At 34.3% G+C, this 11,652-nt stretch overlaps 1 pseudogene across 1 annotated transcript; it reads left to right on the forward strand.

Annotated features, from left to right (window-relative positions):
• Positions 1–3,630: 3,630 nt before the first annotated feature.
• On the forward strand, positions 3,631–4,119 carry LOC308638600 (large ribosomal subunit protein eL24-like; annotated as a pseudogene). Its single transcript has one exon. The product of its transcript is annotated as a large ribosomal subunit protein eL24-like (transcript).
• Positions 4,120–11,652: the final 7,533 nt, after the last annotated feature.

Below are 11,652 nucleotides of genomic sequence, written 5' to 3' on the forward strand. Positions count from 1 at the left end.
GTTAATTTTTTTAACAAAAATATTTTCCAAGTGCAGTTTCAATCAAGTCACATTTGCCTATTCATGAAGTACATAAACCAAAACCTTCAGGAATTTGTTTGATTTAGATGAAGAAAGAAATGGTAACTAGATCATAAGAGTGGAGATGTTTTGCACACTGGTTAGCAACTATCTAAATACAGCCATTGGTAGGAGAGTGACTTTAAGTTTGAAAACATGGGGCAGATTTTGTAAAGAAGAAACAATACCCTGGGTGTTTCAGTGCCTCAATGAATATGATGCAAGAGAAATCATATAAGAAATGTCATATAACAAATATTCCAGCATCGTACAAACACAAGTTTTCCAATTTTTCTTAAACTTGTTTATAGGAGACAGTTCTTTTTTTTTTCATTGGTGATAGATATTCTAACAGAAATGTTACAGGTTGAATTTAATAGGTTCTGAGTTTGATAGGATTTGATTTAAATGAAGGTCATGTGGATGAACAAAAAATATTGTAAACTTTAAAATTCAGCACTTGAAATTAAAAAAAAAAGACTTGGAAATGGGCATGTTGGGATCATTTCCCTAGAAGATTCCTATATCATTTTTTTTAGAATTTTTAATATTTATTTTTTAGTTTTCGGCAGACACAACATCTTTGTTGGTATGTGGTGCTGAGGATCAAACCTGGGCCGCATGCATGCCAGGTGAGCATGCTACCGCTTGAGCCACATCCCCAGCCCCCTATATCATTTTTTAAAATATTTTTATTTGTAGATGGACACAATACCTTTATTTTACTTTTATGTGGTTCTGAGGATTGAACCCAGTGCCTCATACTTGCTAGGCAAGCACTTAACCACTGAGCTACAACCCCAGCCCAATATTTCTATTTCTGCCTATCCAAACATAAAATCCACAGTTTGTGGTAAATAACTTTTATGTAAGCAAAAGTATTTCAGATACTGTAGATACAAGCAAAATAATTTTAAGAAATCTCCAGGGAAGATTGAAAATCAAACAAATAATTAAATAATATAACTTATGATACAAAGGAAAACATAATGTATACAGGCTCAAAGACAAGGGTAAGATCTGAGCAATTTCATGAGGTAAACAGAAGTAAACAAAAATATTACTCTGAAGAATGAGGTATGTTTGAGTTAAAATTTATTTTTTACTTTTTATTTCCTTTTTTCTTTCATTTTTTTTGAGCTGCATCAAGGGCTTTCTTTGTGGTAGGCCATTGAAACTCTTGACATGAAATTAAGATCAAGAATAAAATCCTGCTTTATATAGAGTGTAATAGACTGACTGAAAAGCATGTCAATAAAAATCTTGCTGCAATCAAATACTCCTATTTTTCTTCCAAGAATCCAGATAAAGATGAACAAATATTTCAGTTGTATTTCCATAAGAAATGCCTTCTATCCTCAAGCTGGCATTGGAATCACAGCGGACACATTTCCACTTTGCCTTTACATTGTCACTGTCTTTGTGGGACCCAAACCCAGGATTACTGACCTCCCAATCACCCACATGGCTCTAACACTTATCCTCATGCTCCTTACACATGGGACTTTTGGTATCTACAGATTTTGGAGAAGTGTAGGACAGTTCATGTCATTTCAAATGCAAAGTGCTTGTCTTCCTGGACAAAGTCATATGGGGACTCTCCAGCTGTGCCACTCACATGCTGGGTGTGCTTTAGGCCATCTAGTTTTGAGACTGTATGGTTCTTTCAAGCAGATACATAATAATAACCTTTCATAGATTTAAACAACAATCGTGTTTTTTCTAAGCTCCAGATTTTCTCCATAAAGTTCCCCAGAAATAAGACCCACTCATGCCCTTCTGCTGCCCATCATGTGTTTTTACATCCAGTATTGCTTGAACTCCATCATCTTCCTGTTAATAAGCATAGTGTGAGCAAGTTATCTCATCCTGAGATGTCTTCAAAGGCTTTGTATCAATGGTGATGGCATACTCAGTCCTTTGGTGCTGATCTATGCTGACACTCAAATAATAAATGTATGCAAATTTAATGGAGAAAAAGGTCTGTTTCTGACAAAACTGATCAAAAGCAACTTTGTCACTCTTATTAAAATAATATTCTCTATTTCAGAAAATTTTACCTCTTATAAAAATCAATGAAATAGAATTAAAATTTTCTATTACAACAATGTTATCTAAATAGATAAAAATAGCTTGTGGATAATTTTTTTCTGTATATGGATCATTTTTTCAACATTTGCATTAATTTTCACTGTATCTTACACCATTTGTGTATCATAAAGTTTTATGTCATGTGGGGACTCTCCACCTGCGCCACCCACATGCTGAGTGTGCTTTAGGCCATCACATATACATATAGATATATTCATATTAACAAATATATATCTCTTTATAGCATCCATATATATGTTTGAATATTATTCTGCAATAAAAATGAAATACTGACACAAGTGACCATGTTGACAAATCTCAAAAATATTAAGAAAAGTAGACAAAATCAGACATGAAATTTCACCTGTGCTATAATTACGTTCATATTAAATATTCAAAATTTGTAAATCATAGAGTTAGAAAGAAGAGAGTTTGTTTCCAGGAGCTTGAAAGGCATTTAAGTGAGTGGTTGATTAACTGATTATATAATTTATTTTCAGTAATTAAAATGTTTAAATCAAAATAATTGTGGTAATTATACCACAAAAGTATAAATGTCACTACTTATTTTTGATGGGGTCTTTTATGAGCATTCAATCTCAATAAAACCAATAAGAAAAAAATCTTTAAAACATTGAAGTCTATACAATTATAGTTAGAGGTGACAGAAATGAACTATGGAACTGGACATAATTTTCTTATCCTTGTATTTCAACACATGACCACAGTAACTGCATTATGTAGAACCACAAAAATAGAATCCTAAGTACAATGAGTTATATTCTATGTGTGTATAATATGCCAAAATATATTCTATCATCATGCATATCTAAAAAGAACAAATAAAATAAAAAATAAAGAAACTATGGATTTATAGTCACCCACATGTACTCTGCATCACCAAACTAAAGCATGGATGGTAACACTGGATACCAGAAATCAAGAGCCTTTTTTGTGTCAGGCAGTATTCTTGATTCATTATTCACTTTGTCCTTATCTTTCAAGTATCATGAGTCCTGATTGGAAGACCTCTGATCTTACAGATGAGTAAACTAAGTTTGAGGGATGACTGATTGTTCCAAGATCATTATTTATGCAGACTAAGGCTCTGACAATTAATTTGTGTGATTTCCAATTTACTGTATCATGTATCACAATACAAAGTCAGGGTTTTTTGTTTGTTTTGTTTTATTTTGTTCCCCCCACCCCTTGGAGGAGGAAACAAGAGGAAGAAATAAAACAGGGCACCAAGAACAATCTGCATAAACTATCAATGTTAAAAACTTGATTTCGGTCATTGTTATGCTGGTAAATAAGTATGTGCAAACATGACAATGTAGGAATTATACATGTATAGTTTATTGTGTTTCAGTATTATCCTAATACAATTGTTTTAAATTTGAATGAAAGAAATAAATATATTCCTCAGAAAAACAAGCTATATGTTTGGAAAGCATAGGAAAAGATGCTGAATATTATATGTCATTAAGAAATTACATATCAGCCACCGCCTTGAAGGTCAAGCTGTGCAGTTTTAGCAGATACAAGATATACCCCAGATATGGGAGGCGCTATGCAAGGATTGATGGAAAGCTTTTCCAATTTCTTAATGCAAAATGTGAGTCGGCTTTCCTATCCAAGAGGAATCCTCGGCAGATAAACTGAACTGTCCTCTACAGAAGAAAGCACAAAAAGGGCCAGTCAGAAGAAATTCAAAAGAAGAGATCCCAACGTGAAGCCAAATTTAAGAGTGCCATCACTGGTGCATCCCTTGCAGACATCATGGCCAAGAGGAATCAGAAACCAGAAGTTAAAAAGGCTCAATCAAAGCAAGCTCTTAAGCTGCCAAGGAAGAAAAAAAAAGCTAAGCAGACATTTAAAAAAATGGCAATTGCTGCTGCTAAGACTCCCACAAAGGCAGCACCTCAGAAAAAGACTGTGAAACCTGAGAAGTTTTCTGCTCCCTGAGTTGGTGGAAAATGCTAAATTGGCAGATAAGATTTTAAAATAAAGATGTAACCCTTTTAATTGGAGAAATGTTAAGATAAGGCAATAAAAATGTATGATTGAATGCTAGCTTTACTTAGGTGTGTTTAGGACACACTACACAGACTGAAAGTACTGGAATCTCGCATAGATTTAATCCAAGTTGACTATTCAAATGCTCTTTTCCTGTCATTTCTCTATTTATGACAGGCACATTTGTTTTTTATTGGGTTTGACTTATACATTGGGACCCCCCTCTTTCTACCACCATTAGCTATTATCTGATTGGATAGTGCCAAAAATTAATAGCTGTGTTAATCTTTTGCTCCCAGAAAATAGCATCCTCCTTTTTATTCTGGCTATATTATTCTGTCTCTGAACCCAGGGACACTGAATAAGAGTATATTTTACCTATTCCCAGAGTAGTTTGTTGAGCTAGGACTTTTGACAAAGCTGTGCAAATGTGTAATGTGATAAGAAAAATATTATAATTTGTGAACAGGTTTGTACTCTATTGATGTCTTTATTATCTGCCCACCTGTGCTGAGTTGCAAGGATACACCAATGCATAAGTCATGTCTTAAACAAGCTTGCTCAAGGTAAAATTATGGTGCATGTCAACATTTTCTTTATCCCCAATTAGCCAAGATAATGGATTACTAATTTTCTTGCTGGTGCATGTTAAATTCAGGCATTATTCTAATTGTTGGGTATAATAAAAAGGTTTTGGGAGAAAAAAGGAATTACAAATTAAGCACATTTATAAAAATTTATAAAATTTTATACCTGACAATATCAAGAGCTGGAAAAGATAGGGAACAAAAGGAACTCTCATACATTGGTGTTGAGATAACAAAATTGGACAGCCACTCTGGAAAACAGTTTGGTAGCTTCTTAAAAATCACAATATACACTTAATATGGCCCACTAATTATATTTCTCAGTGTTAATTTGATGGAATTGAAAGGTATGTCCACATACGAGTCCACAAAACCCACATACAAATGTCCACAGCTTATTCACTCATGATTGCCAAGAAAAGAAAGCAGCTAAGAGAGATTTAAGTAGCCATTTACCTGTTATTAATGTAAACACTTTGATACATCCAAACACTGGAGGGTCACTCAAAAAAATTAATAAAATGAAATTTACTATCAAACATGAAAACACAAAGAGGCATCATTAATACATATTGCCAGAAAGAATATATTGTCTGAAATGCCATATTTGTGTGATTCCAAATTTATGACATTCTGGAAAAGTCAAACATTAAAAATGGTAAACATTGCCAAGAAATCAGGCAGAGTAGATGTTAAAGAGGTGAAGAACAGGGACTTCTGGCATGGTGAATCTACTCTCTAAGATGCCATCATGGTGAAAATTGACATTATTCTTTCTCAATGCTTTAAAAACTGTAAAATTAATTTTTTAATATATAACTAAACTATTTATTGCCATTAATAATTATTTAGTACCATCACTATTGGCAGAATATTTTGATTTTTTACTTACATCAAATGTTTCTCAGTAATATACAAAGAAAAAAAATAGTAGAAACTCTGAATAGGAAAGGCATATGGGAATATGGTACTATGTAATTCATTTTTCTGTAAATCTACAACTCTCCTTAAAATAAAGTCTGTTCATTAAAACAATCAAAGAAGGCTTGGTGATTTTCCTAGCCTCAAACATGTTCAGCCCTAGTTCTGGCCCTCAACAATAAAATTTGTACTGAGAATTAATAATTTCCAACAACTCTTTCTTTCTTTCTTTTACTTTTATTTATCTTTTTTGTATATTTTTCTGCAAAGTGTTGCTGATCTTTTCCAACAAGAAAATCAAGAAAATCTATTTTTTTCTATTTTCATTATCTTTTTAGAGAACAGTGGACATAAGCCCTTAGTGAATAAACTAGTACCTTACATTAAAAAAGATGCTTATACATCAATAAAAATGATTATTTATCACTCTGCTCCATAGGTAGTAATTCATTAAATACTAAGGAAAAGATGTTCTAAACTTATTTTACTAAACTCATATTTATGAGAGAATTATCTGATATTCTTTTAAGTCCACCTCACTTCCAATATGCTACCTAAATGAGATTACTTTCTTTTTCTTACCCAACTGCCACAGTCTGGCTGCAGCAAACTAACTGGGGGGTGATGAGCAATGGGAGCCATTTATTGTAGTACAGGAGGGGTATATATACATTACTGAATACACATAGCTTATCTTAATTAACATAAACTAGATACAGCAGTCAACCAATAAGGAATCTTCACACTTAATGGCCCACTGGCATTACTTCACAAACCACTCCCTCTGGCAAAATGCCAGGCGCCATCTTGACTTGTTTATAGACCCTAACTCCCAACATACCTCTGGTTGAAATAAATGAAGATAGTCCAAGTAACGGGGTTCACTGATACACATTAAGGGGCAGATAAATTGTGGGTGATACTACTGAGAAACACAGTCCTGTTGATCAGATAAATAATAGGCATTTGGTGATACTGAGAGCTGCATAATCTTTCTCCATTTTTTTAAAAAAAATTAACACTTCCCATGTAGATTTTGCAATTCTGAGCTATGGTAGTTACTAACACTAACCTACCAGAAACGGATAACATGGTCTGTGAGTCATATATTTCCAGATCAAGTTCCATTATGCTCACAACAATATTTAGTAGAGTTGGACATGACCAGGGCAAGTCAGGACCTTCCCTTACATTTCTCAGACAAGGTTAACAGAAAAGAGGTTCTCATTTTGGTTTCTAGAATGGGAAAGAGAAAATCCTGCAAGATTGGCATCACCGTTTTTTTTTTTTTTTCTTCACAGTTCTTAAACTACCTGCTCATGGCTAAGCTGGACTGTACAGTAGCTGAAAAAATTTTCTTCAAGCACAGATTGGTTCATAATGACAATGTATATCTGCTAAATATTCAATATGATGAGGGTGAGAGAATGAGAAGATAAACTACAATGGAAAGGGGAAATTCGAAGAAAAACTGGCTCCCTCAGGAAGAAGGTGCTTTAACCTATTTCCATTCCCAAATGAGAAAAACCATTAGTCAAATTTCTTCCTTCCTTTCTCTCTTGTCTACTTTCTTCCTTCCTCATTTCATTGGTTATTTTTTTTATTTCTCATTTTCCATCCCTTCCTTGATTTCTTTCTAAGAGAAGATGTCTCAATTCACACTCCATATTTACTTCTCAGAAACTAGTCATTTGGAAAATAAAGCTCTATTTGAGACATATCCATTTATATAGGGTGTCATTACTCTAAAATGTTTCCAATTGAAAAACCTGAAAAAATATATTGTAAGAGTATACATACTCACATGAAACATTAGTTTGGGGTTTATAAAAAATTATGTTCTTATACACCAAGCCATACATATCTGGGGTATAGTGAGAGGCCTTACATTGTTTTGCTAGGAACAGAACAAAAAGAAAAAAGAAAAAAAAACATGACAACAGCAATAAAAACCAAATATTCTCTATCATATTACTGACTTTTCTGTAATAAAAGCAGTTTATGATAATTTAAAGTTATTTTGTCTTTTCTTGAAAAATATTTAAACTTTCAAATGAATTTTTATTGATTTTTCACTCAAATACCAAAGGATGATTTTGTTCACTGAAAAATTTAAAGAAAAAATGTTTTTCAAAGACAATTTAAATTCATTTAATGAATGACAACAGACTTTGGGTGTTTAGGTAAAGTAAGCATTTTCTTTCTTTTTTTTTTTTGATGGATGTTTGTTTATTCATTTATTTATATGCGGAGCTGAGAATAAAACCCAGTACCTCACACATGCTAGGCAAGTGCTCTACCACTGAGTCCCAACTTCAGCCCCTACATATATACTTTGTGTTTGTATTATTGTACATAATAGTTGGGTTTGTTTTTACATAATCATACATGCATGGGATATAATTTACTCCATTTCAGGCTCCAGTTCCTCCCCTTCTCTCCCTTCTCCTTCTCCCTATTCTCTTACCTCTACTCTTAAAGTAAGCATTTTCAATATTTTTTTGTAATTTTAAAGGATAAAGGTAATTGGATCATCTGAGTACAACTTTGCCCCAAACATCTGAATCCATACATTGATATCAGGATGGCCAAAGCTTGGGAAAAAAAGAAAACTTTTCCTGAAGAAAACTCAAAGCCCTGGGTACCTACTTTGTACCCATAAGTCTTTCAGGCACTGAGTGACTATTCTAGATGAGGCAACAGAGTTAATGAATACTGCAGCATTATTCAGTGTAGCCATTTATCTGAGAAGACTTTCTGTTATTACTGAATTTACTCATGGGAAATACTCATTTTCCCTTCTTGGTCATAGATGTGTGAAAGACAGTTTAACAAGCTGAACTTGACAGTTTCTTCTACCACAGCCTGGTTTATTATTTTCCCTTGAAATTAAGAATCTTTATTGAATTTATTTAAAAAAATTGTAAACTACTGCCTTCTACTCTGTCCTCAGCAGCAAGAGAACTGATGTTCTATTTGCTTAACTTTATTGCTTTCTACAAAACATTTCTAGGCTTCACATTTAAATTTCAAGCTAAATTCAGCATGATATTTATGATAGTGCTTCCCTTATTTCCCTATTTCTTAACACTGTGATAGTATCTTATATTCTCAGTGAGGTCACAGTGAGCATAATATTAGAGTGTCAGAGTCAATTATGAAGACATTATATGAGTGCCAGAGGCAACATGTCAAGATATTTTGTGTTGGAAAACATTATGAGGATATCATGTGATTCTAAGAAGTCACAGTGAAGATATTATGTGAGTATCAATACCAAAGTGAGGATAGTTTTTGAATGTCAGAGGCCACAGTGAGGATATTATTTGAATGTTAGTGACCACATGGATGTTTTTATGAGTGTCAGAGGCCAGCATGAGGGTATTATTTCTGTGTCAGAGGGCATAGTGAGGATATTATGTGAATGTCAGATGCCACAATGAGGTTTTTAAGGGATCATTCACATTGATGGTGTATGTGAGTGTCAGAGTCCACAGTGATATTATGTGAGTGTTAGAAGCCAAGTTAGAATATTATTTTACTACCAAAGGCCATATGAGTATATTATGTGAGTGTCAAAACCACAGTGAGGATATTATTTGGTGTGACCACTCTGGAAAGCAGTGTGGAAATTCCTTAGAAAATTCAGAATGGAACAACCATTTTACCCAGTTAACCCACTCCTTGTCATACACACAGAATATTTAAAATCAGCAACAATGGTGATGCAGCCACATAAATGTTTATAAGCAGTGTAATTCACAATGGCTAAACTATTTATCCAACTTAGTTACCCTTCAGCAAATGAACAGATAATCAAAATGTGGTACATATATACAATGGAATATAACTCATATATAAAGAAGAATAAAATTATGACATTTGCCAGTAAATGGATAGAACTGGAGGCTGTTATGATAAGTGAAATAAGCCAACCTCCACACCACTAAAAAATAATAAAGGGACAAATGGTGTCTCTGAAATCTCTGATAGGCAGAGGGTGAGGGGGAGTGGAGGAAGCAGTTCATCAGATTGCAAAAGAACAAGTGGGAAGAAGGAGAAAATATGGAAATGGGAAATACAGTAGAATTAATTGCACATAAATTTCCTATGATCATTCATGAATGTATGTAAAACCACAAAAATGAGTATTTATACTTTGTGTTTTATGATATGTCAAAATACATTTTGTAGTCATGCATAACTGAAAAGAACAAATAAAAAAGTAAAAGAATAAAGAAGTCACGTTGAGGTTATTATAAGAATGTCAGGCCAAATGAGGATATATGTTAATGTCAGAAGCCACAATCAGGATATTATGTGAGAGTCACAGGCCACAGTGATTATATTATAAGATATTACCAGACTCACCAGTGAGGGTACTATGTGATATCACTGATACTGTAAACTGGGTATTAGGTGATTGTCAGAGGCAAGAATGATGCTATTATATAAGTGTAAGAGGTCACATTGCATATATTAGTGAGTGTAAGAGGCCACTCTGAAGGTATTATGTGAGTGTCAGAGGTCACAGTGAGGATATTATGAGAGTTTCAGAAGACACAATGAAGGTATTAAGTGAATGTCAGAGGTTATATTCTTTATATTATGTGAGTGTCACAGGCCACAGTGAGGATATTATGTGATTGTTGAAGGTCATAGTGAGGTTATTATGTGAGAGTTAGAGGTAAAGTGAGAATATTCTGTGAGTGTCAGAAGCCACAGTGATGGCATTATGTGAGTGTCAGAATTAACATTGTGGATATGATGTGTCTCAGGTTACATGGAGGAATTTATATAGGTGACAGAGGTCAAAGTGAGTTTAATATATGAATGTCAGAGACTACTTTCAGGGTCCTATGTGAGCAATAGAGGCCACAGTGAGGATATTATATAATTGTCAAGGGTCTAAATGTGTATATCATCTCAGTGTCAGGGGCCAAGAAAGGATATTATTTTAGTGCAAATGGTAACAGAGAGGGTATTATAAATGTGTCAAAGGCAATGGTGAAAGTATGATGTCAGTGTCAGAAACAAGATTCATATGATTATGTCAGCATCAGAGGTCATAGTGAGGGTATTATGGAGTTTCAGAGGCCATAGTGAGGATGTTATGTGCATGTCAGAGGTCAAAGTAAGAATTTTCTTTTGAGTTTCTGAAGACACAGTGAGGATAGTTTATGTTCTCAGAGGAAACAATGAGGATATTATGTGAGTGTCAGATTCACAGAAAGGATATATATTAGTGGTGTCAGAGGTCAGAGTAAGAATATTTTTGAGTGACAAAGGCCACAGTAGGGTGTTATGTGAATGTCTGAGGTCACAGTGAGCAAAATATGTTAGTATCAGAGGCCACAGTGAGGGTATTATGTAAGGTCAGATGCCATGATGAGGTTATTAATTGACTGTCAGAGATCAGAGTCAGTGCATTAGGTGAGTATCAGATGTTAGGTGAGGATATTTTGTGACAGAGAACATGGTGAGGATATAGGCATGTTAGAGGCCAGAGTGGGGGTACTATATGAATTTTGAAAACACAGTGAGGATATTTTATGTGTGTCTGAGGAAACAGTGAGTATATGTGAGTTTCAGATGTCACAGTTTCAGATGACAAGCTGGTGTCAGAGGCCCCAGTGAGAATGTTATGAGTATTCAAGGTCACAGTGATGGCATTGTGTCAGTGTCTAAGGCCACAATGAGAGTGTTATATGAGTGTCAGAGGTCACAGGGAGGATATTTTGTGACTGAGCAAAGTGAGAGTAAGGGTATTATGTGTGAGTGGTCACAGAAAATTATGTGAGTGTTATAGGAAAAAGTAAAGGTATTGGGTGAGTTTCAAAGGTCACGGTGAGGACATTATAAAAGTTCCAGCAGCCAAGTAAGCATATCTTGTGAATGACAGAACCCAAAATAAGGATATTCTGTGAGTCAGAGGTCACAGTGAGGATATTATGTGAGTGTCAAAGGCCGAAGT

The sequence above is a fragment of the Spermophilus citellus genome (genome assembly GCF_964194105.1).
Source record: "Spermophilus citellus genome assembly, chromosome: 19".
NCBI classification, from domain to species: domain Eukaryota; kingdom Metazoa; phylum Chordata; class Mammalia; order Rodentia; family Sciuridae; genus Spermophilus; species Spermophilus citellus.